The following is a 15,190-nucleotide window of genomic DNA, read 5'->3' on the forward strand; positions in this document are numbered from 1 at the left end:
CGGCAAAGACTTGTGGTGTTTGGGGAGCCTGGAAGGGGTATATGTCACAGTATGATGAGGGTATGAGACCCACGTTATAGTACGTGGAGGGGTTATTGGGGTGAGCATTTTGATGGCTATGGTTGGGGGTGCTGTGACTGAGGCGCTGACTTGCTTTTTATCTCTGAGGAACTGATTTGGGCCTGCCTTTCTAACTCTGAAACATGTTACAGCAATGTTATACAGTGGAATCTTATAACTTTAACAATCTTGCCACACATATGTTACCAAGACAATAATGTTCAGCAGATTATGAGTTTTCAAAAGATGCCTCACAAGGCATACTTTGTACAAAATGCATCAGAGTTTTGTAAAAAGGCTGAACATAGGGGTACATTCTGATCACAGGAGCATAGTGCACATAGCAGTAGGGTGCACAATGCATCGTGTGGCCAGGGATGCAGTGGGGAGGAGTGAAGGGGCGCATGTCCACAGTGCAAAGCGTAGGTGTAAGGTGCACACTGTGGTGGTGGGGATGTGGCAGGCCACATCGAACAGCAAGGCAAAAGGTGCACACCATGCATGGGGGTCATGGTGGGGTGTGGTGCACATTGTGCTACTGGGCTCCAGGGATGTGACAGATGACATGGGTGCCAGGCGCACACTGTGCAGGGGGGCGTAGGGGGATGTGTCAGAGAGCATGACATAGCAGGGTGCGAGGGTCACACTACATGGGGCATAGGGCGGGGTGCCAGGTGCACACTGTGCTGTGGGGCGTAGGGGGACGTGTCAGAGGGCACGGCACAGCGCGGTGCCAGGGACACACTACATGGGGCATAGGGCGGGGTGCCAGGTGCACACTGTGCTGGGGGGCGTAGGGGGACGTGTCAGAGGGCACGGCACAGCGCGGTGCCAGGGACACACTACATGGGGCATAGGGCGGGGTGCCAGGTGCACACTGTGCTGGGGGGCGTAGAGGGACATGGCAGAGGGCACGGCACAGCGCGGTGCCAGGGACACACTACATGGGGCATAGGGCGGGGTGCCAGGTGCAAACTGTGCTGGGGGGCGCTTCGCACAGCGGGGAACAAGCTGCACGTTGCCCTCTGCCGCGCGGCTCGTGGGGGTGTGGCGGGAGCACGTGGAGGCGGAGCGCAGCCTCGGTCCCTGCTACGCGCGGTCCCGCCCAGCAGGCTCAGCCCCGACGCAGAAAGGGTGGGACTGCTACAGCTGCCCCGCCCCCTGGACTCGAGCCCAGGGAAAGCCGCGACCGGATCTCGCGAGAGTTGTCCGGTAGCCCCGCGAGATCTCACCGCGCCCTCCCACGTCATGTTTTCTCTTTGACAAGCTGCCGCCGCTGCGGAAAGAACGCGGCTCTGGGCCGGGACTCGCCACCCCCGGACCCCGACCAGCTGCCGCTCCGCCTGGACCCCGGTAACTGGCTCCCTCCGCCCCGAATGCGAGCGGTGCGCGTCCCCGGCCTCGGCGTGTCCCCAGCCGGCAGCAGCGGGGTCGGGAGGGCCGAACCCGGCGAGGCGGGCTGGGAGGGTCGGGGCTCCTCAGCGCCGCTTCCGCAGCAGGGTTCAAAGCCCAACTGACTGCCGCCCCCTGGTCCGGCGGGGGCGGGGGCTGCGCCCCCATGGCGCTGTGGGGGGCGGGAGCTGAGCCCCCTTTGGTCAGGGCAAGGCAGGGCAGAAGGGTTAAGCTGTGTATGGGGTGGAGTGAAGGGCAGAAAATGAAGCGAAGCCAGATATTCCCCCTTCCGCTCCCCAGTTCCTGGGCCTTAGGGAGGGAAGTTTCCCTTCAGGACTGGAGGTCTCGTCAAGTCTCTTCTTTTAGACAGTATTAAATATAAGGTACTTTTTTGCTGTATGTTGGAATGAGCTCCACAAGTCCTCTAAGTCTGTGCTCATCTCATGGTAACTATGAAATGATTGTAGCATGTGCAATGTATGTAATTCTGTGTTCTGGGCTGTTCTGGCTGTTGTCATAAAATGAAGGCAGAAATTAATCGTGCAGACTTTTGTTAATGACATGTACGACCTTAAGTGTTGTACACATCTCCTGACCTGTTGTCTGAGTTGTGTAGCACCCTGTGGCTTGTTGGCTGGCTTCTAACTGCAGTAGAGAGAAAGTATTCTCATACTTTTATTTCCAAATTATTTTTTTCATGACCTTAGTTGAATGGTGCCATAATGGCTCATTTTGGCCTGCATGCAGCTTTTTCTATGTTCTCTAAATAGACTGCTTTTGGGGTGTGTTCTAGACATATTTGTCCTCATCTTGCACCCCACTTAGCGGGGAGCAGGGTGTTGAGGTATAGAGCCTCCTTATCCCTGTTTGACCTGTTCTTTCCTGTGTTGATAATAACATACCTGAGCAGGTTGTCTTTTTCTGGGCTGCGTAACTCATGAGTAGGGATATGATTTTGTCTCATAAATTTTGGTGAAATTTCATAGTAGAGGTGCAGGGGAAAAAAATCAAGGAAAGGGTGGAGATTGGAGGGTAGGAGAGAAGGACACTCCCACAGGCAGCTCCTGTATTGCAAGGCTGGGTCAGGTTTCCCCCCTCTGGATGTCCCAGTTGGTTGCAGTGTTTATCCTTGAATCCAGTAGCTGTGGACGTTACCAATCAATAGCAAGGGCTACTCAGTGCCTGGGAACTTGCCCAGTGTAACCTCTGGTCACAACTGCCTCTTGTGATTGACCTTCTTATCAAGCCAGTTTAAATGCCTCTATGTGGCTATAGTAGTATTCCCTGTTAGAAGGTGGGAAATGATTTACTATATTTACAAAGAGCCTACTGTGCATGAGGGTTTTTTTTTTTAATACTAGTGATAAGATACATTGTCTGTGAAGATCTTTCATCCTGAAGGATCTCAGTTCTTTAGGACTCTCTCTATATCATGGAAGTTAGTGTATAAACATAGTTGTAGTATGAAATATTTGAGGCTGGAAATGCAAAAGTTAAGGTTCACAGTAACCTTAACTTGTCTACATTGTACAAACAGTACCTAATCTATCTCTCAAATACACTTGTTCCACACTGAAGTGAATAGGAATAGTGCATATAGGAGGACAGAACTGGAACCCACTGGATCTTAAAGTACAATTAATTACTATTCTAAAATACTGTTTTGGTGTAATGTAGGTGAGTAATGATTGCTATAAAATCTTATTTTTACTTCCTGACTCTGGAGCTGTATAAAAGTGTGACTGACATTAGCTTATATTTCCATGCATTTCGGTTTTTAGAAGGAGGAAGGAGACTATCTACTGTTTTCTCTGCATACTGCCATAGTTGGACTACACAGCTGTAGAACCCCACAATGAAACGGGCACAAAAGCATACAGTTCTAAACTTAGTAGCAGTTTCATGCTGCACATGAATATTAGTTTGTCAGCCAGTTATAATTGTTAAAAAAATTATCACTCTTATGTAACTTAACATTCCAAAAAAACTCTTACCTTTGGGATAATGGATGAAAAGTTTCAGCAAAAAGAACCTTTTTTTGTTAGAAAACTCTCAACAGGATTTGAAAATTGATAACTCTACTTGCTCCAGGCTGATAAAAGATAAGGGGGTGGGAGGAAGCAGTGAACTGTAGTGTGTCTGATTTGATTAAAAGACCAGTTCCCCTGCCTCCAGCGACTGGATAGAGCAAGGGTAATACAATTCTTACCACGGTTTTGTCCTGGGACCCTGCTTAGGGGCTTCATCTTTTGTGTTGGCTTCTGGTTAGTATGTGTCTGATAAACTTGAAGCCCTTTCTAGCTGTTGGCAGGGAACCCCTTGCTTCGCTTTGCCCAGACTTGAGGGGTGTGTGTGTGTGTATGTATGGCAGGTGTCTCTGCTGCTCAACTCTTCTCCTTTTCTTCTTGCTGTTACCTTTGGATTTCTGCTACTCCTTTCTGAGTTTCAGTTCTTTGGGTAGCTCCACTACTTTTAGCTTTTCTCAAAAGCAGCAGATTACTTTGAGCTCACTTCCTCCAGTTTTATGTGGGCAGATGGGTGTTTTCAAGCCTTGATTATGAGCAGGTGAAAACAAGAGATTGGGTGGGGTGGAGTTTAATATATTAATGATTTGTAAAAGAGGAGTGAACTTGAAGACCAAGTTATTTAGGTTAGTCAAGACTAAAGAACTCCAGAGGGACCTAGAAAACTTAGGTGATGGGCCTTGTGAAGACAGATGAAATCTTATATTGGTAAGTGGAAGGAATATCTTGAATCAGGATGTCAGTAATTCACCCAACATGTACTGGTCTGTGGACTAAACCTACTAGCCGCTGTGAAAAATACTTGGCATTATGCCTTAAGGGTACACCCCCTGCAATTTAAACAAATAAAAAACTCTGTGTAAGCCTGAAAACTTGTCTTTCTTACCAACAGAAGTTGGTCCAATAAAAGATATTACCTCACCCATCTTGTCTCTCTAATATGATCAATACGGCTACAACAGTACTGCATACAAATAAAACAATTGTATATTATCGCTAGGGCTGTCAAGCGATTTAAAAAATTAATCACAATTAATTGTGCGATTAATCGCACTGTAAAACAATAATAGAATACCATTTATTTAAATATTTGTGGATGTTTTCTACATTTTCAAATATATTGATTTCAGTTACAACACAGAATACAAAGTGTACAGTGCTTGCTTTATATTTTTTGATTACATGTATTTGCACTGTAGAAAAAACAAAAGTAATATTATTTTTCAGTTAACCTAATACAAGTACTGTAGTGCAATCTCTTTATGATAAAAAATTTGAAATTACAAATATAGAATTATGTACCAAAAAAATAACTGCACTCAAAAACAAAACAATGTAAAACTTTAGAGCCTACAAGTCCACTCAGTCCTACTTCTTCTTCAGCCAATCGCTCAGACAAACAAGTTTGTTAACATTTGCAGGAGTAAATGTTGCCCATCTCTTGTTTACAATAGTCACCCGAAAGCGAGAACAGGCATTTGCATGGCACTGTAGTAGCTGGCATTGTAAGATATTTACATGCCAGATGTGCTAAAGATTCATATGTCCCTTCATACTTCAGCCATCATTCCAGGGGACATGCATCCATGCTGATGATGGGTTCTGCTCAATAACGATTCAGAGCAGTGCGGACTAGCACATGTCCATTTTCATTATCTGAGTCAGATGCCACCAGCAGAAGGTTGAGTTTCTTTTCTAATGGTTCAGATTCTGTAGTTTCTGCATAAGAGTGTTGCTCTTTTAAGACTTCTGAAAGTATGCACCACACCTTGTCCCTCTCAGATTTTGGAAGGCACTTCAGATTCTTAAACCTTGGGTCAAGTGCTGTAGCTATCTTTAGAAATCTCACATTGGTACCTTCTTTGTGTTTTGTCAAATCTGCAGTGAAAGTGTTCTTAAAATAAACAACATGTGCTTGGTCATCATCCAAGACTGCTATAACATTAAACACATGGCAGAATGCAGGTAAAACAGAGCAAGGGACATACAATTCTCCCCAAGGAGTTCAGTCGCAAATTTAATGCATGCTTTCTTTTTTTAAAGAGCGCCATCAGCATGGAAGCATGTCCTCTGGAATGGTGGCTGAAGCATAAAGGGGCATATGAATGTTTGGCATAACTGACACGTAAAATACCTTGCAATGCCGGCTACAAAAGTGCCATGTAAGTGCCTGTTCTCACTTTCTGGTGACACTGTAAATAAGAAGAGGGCAGCATAATCTCCTGTAAATGTAAACAAATTTGTTTGTTTTAGCGATTGGCTGAATAAAAAGTAGGACTGAGTGAACTTTGTTTTGTGTTTGAGTGCAGTTATGTAACAAAAATCTACATTTGTAAGTTGCACTTTCACTACAAAGAGATTGCACTACAGTACTTGTATGAGGTGAATTAAAAAGTACTGTTTTATCATTTTTACAGTGCAAGATCTGTCATAATAATATACACTTTGATTTTAATTACAACACAGAATACTATATATATATATATATATATATATATATATATATATATATATATGAATATGTAGAAAAACATCTGAAATATTTAATTTCATTTGGTATTGTATTGTTTAACTGTCATTAAAACCATGATTAATTTTTTTGAGTTAATCGCGAGAGTTGTCTGCAATCAATCGACAGCCCTAATTATCACATATTCAGTTATAACATTATCAACTCTGTCTCCTCTTTGTATCTTTCTTCTGCCCCATAATTTCTCTGCTGTACTAATGTTTTCTAACATTTTGGAATCAATTGCTCCCTCTTTTGCCCATCCAGTTGCCCCTCCAGACTCCCATTACCCCACATTTTACCAGACATCTAATATAGAACTAAAATGATTAGGTAATAAGAAAAATGTTGAGGGGAATGCCTGGGAAAGAAGCCAGAAGCCCAGCAACTGGGAGCAGGTAGGAATCTACTAGGGCAGTGGTTCTCAACGAGGTTACAGGTACCCCTGGAGATACGCAGAGATCTTTCATGGGGTACATCAAATCATCTAGATATTTGCGTAATTTTACAAGAGGCTAAATAAAAAGCACTAGCGAAGTCAGTACAAACTAAAATTTCATAGAGACAATGACTTGTTTATACTGCTCTATATACCATACACTGAAATGTAAGTAAGATATTTATATTCCAATTGATTTATTTTATAATCTGGTAAAAATGAGAAAGTAAGCAATTTTTTTCAGTAATAGTGTGCTTTGACACTTCTGTATTTTTATTTGTGATTTTGTAAGCAAGTTTTAAATTACGTGTAACTTAGGGTATGCAAGACAAATAAGACTTCTGAAAGGGGTACAGTAGTCTGGAAAGGTTGAGAGACACTGTACTAGGGTGCTGTCCCTAGACTATAAATGGTGCTCCTATCACTTGCATCAGCCTTTAGATCGGTTTTCAAACTTTTTGAGCTGAGCCCCCTCTTTGAGTTATGCCCCCCAACCTAGACCAAAAAAAGACAAGTGCAAAAATATGCTTGATAGCCCATTTATAAACCTAACAGAGACCTTGACATAACTTTAATTGAATTATGTACACTTGTAAATTTTAAATACACAGATACCAGGGTGGATAAAAATCAATTTTTTTTAAAACAAAAAAAAAATCAGACTTTTTTATAGGTTTCTTCCTCAAAAAGCATTTATCTAAAGATCATTTTAATTACGATACATTATAGCTTAAAGATATCTCATCATGGAATAGGGATTATAAATTCTAATTCTATTGTATGAGACAATATATTCATGTAATGTTTAAGAAAAGTTTTGTAAATGAGTTCCAATAGTTCATGGATTAGAGACCCAATTTTATGGAGTTCCAGGGTCTTCTGTATAGATTATTTAGGTTAATTGTTCTACCCAATGGGACTCAGTGCTCAGTCTAGAAGATACCATCAGAGATGCTTAGTTTTGCAGTTCTCAAACTGTGGATTTGTGTCTCCAGAGATAACATGCTTGTTAACAGCAAAAATGTTTTTAAATAAATAAATAAAATAATATAGAGAGGTGAGAAATAACAGACCTCAACCCTATTGTCCCTCTTCAAATTTGTGTACACAGATTCAATCCCAAACCTCTCTCTAAAAGTGAAAAGCTTCAAAAAGTTCAATGACTAAAAGATTTTGTTGGGGGTGGAATAGATAAATGTGAGAAGTGACAGGCAGTAGAAACAAAAGTGAAACTGTTTGAGCAGCACATTCCAGAAGTCCTGAGGTCTTTCTGAGTGTAGCCTTCATTGATTTGAGATCTACCATACTATTCTCTCACTAGAAGGTAAAACCTATAATGGCAGCAGGCCATAAAAGAGACCCAGTTTGGGAATATTTTAATGAAGTTCCTCTACCTGCGGGTAAGACAGACATGCGCGAAAAATGCAAACAGTGCAACAAAGAAATACAAGGCTTGGTTGCCCAAATGAAACAACATCACGAGAAGTGTTTCTTCTCAGGAGGAAGCTGCGCTGAAGATGATGAAAGGAACATGTCTGAACATGCAGGATCTTCAGGTTGGTAAACATTTTTATTTCATACTTTCTTAAGGCCTGCCTGTCTTCCTTTCTGGACTATTCTTGAATTCTCATGTTTGAGCAAAAAATATAGTTGTTACTCAATGGTACTGTGGCGGGTTTGGTCACAGAGACCCCCTTGGGACTGTCATCTGATGTGCTGAAACTACCTCTGAGCCTGTTTTCCCTGCCAGCTGGTGACTCCAGAACCCTGTCTTGTTGAGCCAGACATGCTATTCCACTGCAACACAGACCCAGGGTCTGAACCACGCCCCCAAACCTGCAGACTTTAACCAAAACTGCTCAGCAGGTTTCCTGTCTCCAGCACCCAGATACCCAACTCCCAATGGGATCCAAACCCCAGATAAATCTGTTTTACTCTGTATAAAGCTTATATAGGGTAAACTCATAAATTGTCCGCCCTCTATAACACTGATAGAGGGAGATGCACAGCTGTTTTCTCCCCCAGATATTAATCACTTACTCTGGGTTAATTAATAAACAAAAGTGATCTTATTAAGTATAAAAAGTATGATTTAAGTGGTTTTAGTAATAACACAGAACAAAGTAAGTTACCAAGCAAAATAAAACAAAACATGCAAGTCTAAGCCTAATACATTAAGAAACTGAATACAGGTAAATCTCAATCTTAGAGATGTTCAAATAAGCTTCTCTGACAGACTAGACACCTTTCTAGTCTGGGCACAATTCTTTCCCCTGGTACAGTTCTTGTTAGTTCCAGCTCAGGTGGTAACTAGGGGATTTCTCATGACTGGCAATCTTCTTTGTTCCACCCCCTCTTACAGCTTTGGCCCAAGGCGGGAATCTTTTGTCTCTCTGCATCCCCACCCCTCCTTCTAAATGGAAAAACACCAGGTTTAAAATGGATTTCAGTACCAGGTGACATGGTCGCACGTCCTGTTAGACCCCAAGCTGCCATTCTTTCTGGCCTAACTCACATAAACACAGGAAGGCTTACAAGTAAACTGAGCCATTTACAACCAATTGTCCTGGTTAATGGGAACCATCATTAATAGCCCACACTTAGAATAGTTACATCATATTTCCAGCTTCACATACAAGAATGATACATTCATACAAATAGGATGAACACACTCAGTAAACTATAAGCTTTGTATGATACCTTACAAGAGACCTTTTGCATGAAGCATATTCCAGTTACATTATATTCACGCTCATTAGCATATTTTCATAAAACATGTAGTGCAACATCACAGGTACTATCATTTTAGATCCAGTTGAGATAAAAAAATAAATATCTGAAATAGGCAGATCTTCCTTTTACAATTTCACCTTTAAAGTAGTACTGAGTATCAGTGAATGCAATGAGGCATACTAAATGCGCAGTATGGTAATAATAATTAATTAAATAACTGGATTGATTTACTTTGTTTAGGAGAATCCATCCTCAACATACAGGATTCTGAAGACTATCCACCTTCAAGATCACCATCATTTTCTATAGTTTGAGTTATCTGCCAAGGATAGTGTTTCAGTCACATCATATATGTCACATAGCCACAGTATATCACCTGCAGAAAAAAGAAAAAAAAATCTCCATCATCCAGAAACAATCATAGATAAGTTTGTGATAAGAACCAGCAGATTACAAAAAGAGGTAATTGATGAAAAAATTGCCTGGTTTGTTTGTGCAACAAACTCTCCTTTCTGTATGATTGAGAACCCACACTTAATTAACATGGTTCAGTCATTAAGACCAGGATGCAGTCCACCCAACAGAGCAGATGTCGCAGGCAAATTGCTGGATAAAGTGTATGAAAGAGCAATTGAGCAGTGTGCCAAAGGTCTAGAAAAATTGTTAACCTGAGTCTTGATGGGTGGAGCAATGTCCACAATGATCCTCTTGTGTGTGCTTGTGTGACAACAGAAGAAGGGAATGTCTTCCTTACAGAAACAATTGATACATCAGGAATGCGCACACACAGCAGAATATTTACAAGAAGTAGCAGTAAAAGCTATAACAAACTTTGAAAAAAAAATTCAAATGTCTAGTACGCAGCTTGGTCACAGAGAATACTGCAAATGTATCCAAGATGAGAAGAAATTATTTAGAAGAGAGAGAAGACAGTCACAAGCTAATAACATACAGTTGCAGTGTTCATTTGATGCACCTCCTAGCCAAAGACTTCAGTGTTCCAGAAATAAAGACTAATGTAGAAATTGCAAAATACTTCTGTAACAACCACTTCGCAGCAGCTGCTCTGAAAAAAGTGGGAGGAACCAAGCTAACTCTTTCACAAGATGTGTGATGGAACTCAGTAGTGGACTGTTTTGAGCACTATCTCAAAAACTTGCCTAATCTGATGACAGTTTGTGAACAAAATTGTGAAAAAATAGATGGCACTGTCACAGCCAAAGTTCTCAAAATTGGGCTTAAGAGAAAGGTTGAACACATACTGAGTACCCTGAAGCCTATTTCTGTAGCCTTGAACAAAATGCAGGGAAATAGCTGTTCTATTGCTGTTGACATTTGGAAGGAACTGAATGCTATCTTAAAAAGAGAAATATGCAATGACAGAGTTAAATTACAAGCATTAAAAAAACGAATGGGACAAGCACCATCTGCAGCTCACTTTCTTGCAAGTATTCTCAATACTTGGTACCTGGGTCAAACCTTCTCCTCTTCAGCTGCTGGATGTCGATGTCATAGCCAACTCAACTATCATCCCTCCATAATGCCAACTATAATAAACTTCAGAGCTAAGGGTGAACCATTCAAGAAATATGTTTGTTGATGATTTAAAGAAAGTCACACCAGTGAACTGGTGGAAGTCACTTAAGTGCTTGGATTCAGAGACTGTTGAAGTGATAATCTCACTTTTAACAGCAGTAGCTTCTTCTGTCAGTGTAGAAATATTTTCTTCCTTTGGACTAATTCATTCCAAACTGAGAAATTGTTTGGGACCTGAAAAAGCAGGAAAGCTTGTTTTCCTTTTCCAGATTATGAAGAAACAGGAAAATGAAGGTGAAGATGACTGTTAGCTGTGGAAGCCAACATTTTAAGTTTCTTATGTTGAGCTGGCTGACATAGTCGATTTAACTTTTTTTAATATTTCATTCAGCTATTTTAGTTCAAAACAATTTTAACAAAAACAAACCTGATTTTAAAAAACTTGAATGTTTAACTACATACAAAAATTCATATGCATGTTTTGTTAAAATATTATGTTTGCTGTTGAAGAAAAAAATCCAGAACACACAACATTGTTGTTTTGATTAAATAAAACAATTTAAATCTCTGTCTGGTGGTGGTCTCCTCCTAATACAGCATGTCAAGAAAATCCTCCCAATATTAATGATTAACCTGTTGAATTGGAGATAGTTCACCTCCCAATGACTTCATAAATATCTGTTTCAATTACCTTTGGTGAGTGGTCCCCAACTTTTCTGTGGGAATAGCATATTGCTGTTGCATATTGCTATTCTCAGAGGACGGTGGCAGGCGCTGGACACAATGCCACTGAGAAGCGGCAGCGGCAAGAAGCACTGCTGCCGAAATGCCGGCAAGAAACGGCAACGCTTCTTGGTGGCATTTCGGCGGGCGGTGTCCTGTGGGGGCCCAAAAATGCCCCGGCAGGCACCATGGCACCCACGGGCACTGGGTTGGGTACCACTGCCTTTGGTAAATGAAATAACGAAACAATTATTCATTTTCTGATATAGCTGTAAAACTAATCTGAAAAGTTTTCAAAATACTATACATTTTTAAAGTGATTTATGTACCTTCTAAAAATGAAACCTACATCTATCTCTGAGTTGTGAAGAATATGTATTAAGGTTATAACAACCAGCAAGAATGCACTTTTATGTAGAAATCTGTGATTAAATTGAGTCTTCCTAACTAGTGATTTAAATCAAATCCACCGTGACAGGTATTTACCAATTAATGTGAAGAGTGTGCCTGTTTCTCGGCAGACAGTTTATAAATTTGTGGGGAGATTTTTGAAAATGACACTCTGAGGTTGTCCTCCACTTCCAGGCTCGAACAGTACTTTTGTCTTCAGCGCAGCAAGTGCAGAGTCTCTGATTTCGCACAAATAAGATGAACCAAACGGTAAAAGAATTTTGATTGCTCCCTTTTGACAAAGCTGGATATTTTGAACCAACTTTCAACCCAAAGTCCCCCAAATACTGTTTTTTAAATTGAATGTCCAGTGTCCTATCACTCTGAAGAGCAGTCAGCTTCTCCTGAATGCCATTTGAGAGATGGGACAGGGTCCGTGCCTCAGCTAGAAAAGGTTGGAAAATCCAGTCATTCAGGGGTGCATTTCCTTTGGGAAAATATCCAAACTGGCTCTGAGACAAGTCAAGTGATTCTTGATTGGGTTCTCAACACTCAATAGTTCAGATTCTGTTTAGTCAATAGTGTCAGGTAACGACAGGAATGGAACGTTTAAACCAGTTTCAATCTTCGTTTTCCAGTGAATGTTTCTCTTGAATGCTGATATCTTGTTGTGCAGGTCAAAAATAGTACTTTCCGCTCCTTGTGATGAGACATTTAGAGAATTCAGTTTGTCAAAAATATCAGCAAGGTAAACCAAAAGCACAAAACAGTGGGGATCATACAGTGACTGTGTTGCTGAAATTCAAATCTAGTAGAAAAAATCGGACTTTGTTTCAAGTTCATAAACATGTTGCAACACTTTCTGTCCGGGTAGACAACTGACTTCAATGTGAAACAAAAAAAAATCACTTCACTATATCAATATAGTAGAAACAGTACAACCTCCCTCCCACTCCCCAGTGTCGGTGCAGTTATATTAGTGTCAAGATTCATTAGATTGACGTAGCTTATTCCCCTTCCTGTATGTCAATAAGGGTTTGTCCACATGCGAAAGCTTTTTTTTTCTGTATAAATTTGTTTCCACACAAGATTTTAAAATTTACCTGTCATCTTATCTATCTTCTGCTTTCCAAGTGACGGGCAAGAAAGCCCAGAACCTCCCAAAAGGACCACATAGATGCATCCCTATTTTGGATTAACTATATACTTTTGGCAGTTCTCCCCCTTCTTTACCATGGGATGTTGCTTCACATCTGGATCAGTCTCTGTTTACATGTGTGCTCTTTGCTGTGCCAGGATCACCTTGACTGGATGTTGCCTCTCTGTTTAAATGTTGACACACACCCAGGTTTACCCCTTTTGAGATTCCAGTTTATGGTGAGTTCATACCCCTAGAATCACATACTCATTATAGCAGCCAGGCCCTGTGCCTCTATGTGGTCCTGTTGAGAGGTTTTGGGCTTTCTTGCCCTTTTAGGAGAGGGGAATGTCCAGTCGTATCTTAACAGTAGTCACTAGAATATCAAGAGAGGAGTAGCTATTTGAGCAAAGGTGGGAGATGGGTCACTCCTGGGACAAGTCCCAAAGCAAAGGAACTCTAGCAGAATTCTAAAAAGTCAGACCAAAATAAAACCTCCAGTAACGCTCTCACTACCTCCACTTATTCTGAGGAACTGGACTAGATTTTTGCTACAGTGGACACAACCAAACCTTGGCATGATGTTCTGGATAGTTTGGTCACAGCACCAGAAGGCCACATTAAAGAATCATGGACCCCAACTGGGAGATTTCACTAGATAGCCAAGACCTCTAGCACGCCAAACTCAGAAGAAGCAACAGTGCCAGAGATGTCTCCCAAAACTCAGGCAGAGAGACAGCCTGAAAGTGCTGTGGAGGGGACTTCTTCTAGTAAGTAGTAGTTGCTGTATTACAGTACAGCTATATGGAAGAACTAAACAATTTTTGTTCTGGGTACTGGCTGGCCACTGTCTTGTTGGGTGTGCTCCACTTGCTTGGGTTTTATTCTTCCGCCCTGTGTGCTCAAAATGACATGTATGCCAGAGACTTTAAGATCCAAAGCATTGTTTTTCTGAAATATCAAATCTCACACCCACTGACTGAATGTGGTGACCTTCAGATGGCAGTTGTCACATGCTCTACATATTTTGGGGAACTCTCATGTTGGTGGTCCACCACTGCAGCTCCAGGTGAGATCTGTACAGATTTTTAGGAAAGTAGCTAAACCACTGTTGGTTATCCCAGTTCTGCATCAGTGTCCAGTCACAGCACTCAGTGCTAACTGGCTGAGCCCAGACACAGTATTCTAGTGAGTGAAGCTGCTCCAGAAAAATGTCATTCAGAAATAACTGTTCTTTCATCCTACTTCTCCTTTAGCAGTTTCCTTGCGATGTTACTATGGCTGTCTCTTAACTCCTCCATAGCAATCCAGCTGTGTAACTGCCAATATATTTAGAGCAGCCTGTTCATATTAATGATTATCAGGATCGAGGCATGCAGGAGTTTGAATATAGTGCTGGCTTGCAAAAGCCAGATGAATTATTGGATGACATGAAGAATGAATCATGGGGGTCAAAGAGAGCCCAAGTCCTGGAATTCCATCAGGTTCTGGTAGATATCCCAAAAGAAGCCATGAGAAAAATCCCAGAATGCATAGATCCTGGTGGTGAAACATTACATCATAGGATATCTACCCAGAATGCTATGTGCATATTTCAGAAAAATGTGGAGTTGTGTGGACTCAGTGATTCAACAGGGAAGTAGCTTATGCTGGCCTAAACAAATCAGTGTGGATGCACTCTTTTGTGATGATGATACCTATATTGTTAAAGTGGAAAAACACATACCTGTGTATAAAGCCCTTAAGCGATACTGGTATAAGGCATCTTTTATGCTGATGTAACTAGCTCCATGCTGGAGGGGATTGTACTGGTAGAACTATTTTGGTTTTTAAAAAGAATCACATCCCTAATCAAAATTGTTATAATGGTACAAAATCTGTGTGTGGACCAGGCCTTAAATCCTCAGCCTGTTTTCCTTTTGGAAGGGGTTGGGAGAGAAGCAGCATTTGCTTTGCTTCCCCCCCCCCCCCCACTTCAGATCTCTGGACTGCTGGAAGTGTAGAGTACACTGTTCTGTTCTTCCTCCTTTCTCATCCTCCTGGCTGCTGCAGGAGGATGTCTTTTTGTTGATCTATCGCTTTTCCAGTCTGTTTTTAAATCTGCTCATAGTTTTAGCAACAAGCATCAGTGTGAAATTGACCTCATTCTTGTTGTTTTCACTGCTGCTACTGTAGTTCTGAAGGGCAGCACAGAAAACAGATATGATTATTCAGTTTTCAGTTTGCTGCAGCTTGGCAAAGCTATG

The 15,190-nt window shown here is 41.5% G+C and overlaps 1 protein-coding gene across 1 annotated transcript in view; it reads left to right on the top strand.

Moving 5' to 3' along the window:
• Positions 1–1,335: 1,335 nt before the first annotated feature.
• Positions 1,336–15,190, top strand: part of HERC1 (HECT and RLD domain containing E3 ubiquitin protein ligase family member 1) — a 214,249-nt gene continuing 200,394 nt past the window's right edge. Inside the window, exon 1 of the mRNA XM_077829256.1 lies at positions 1,336–1,413. The gene's annotated coding sequence lies outside the window, so the exon portion shown is untranslated. The remainder of the gene's footprint in view (positions 1,414–15,190) is intronic.

Source organism: Eretmochelys imbricata, chromosome 10 (assembly GCF_965152235.1).
Source record: "Eretmochelys imbricata isolate rEreImb1 chromosome 10, rEreImb1.hap1, whole genome shotgun sequence".
In the NCBI taxonomy this organism is placed as follows: domain Eukaryota; kingdom Metazoa; phylum Chordata; order Testudines; family Cheloniidae; genus Eretmochelys; species Eretmochelys imbricata.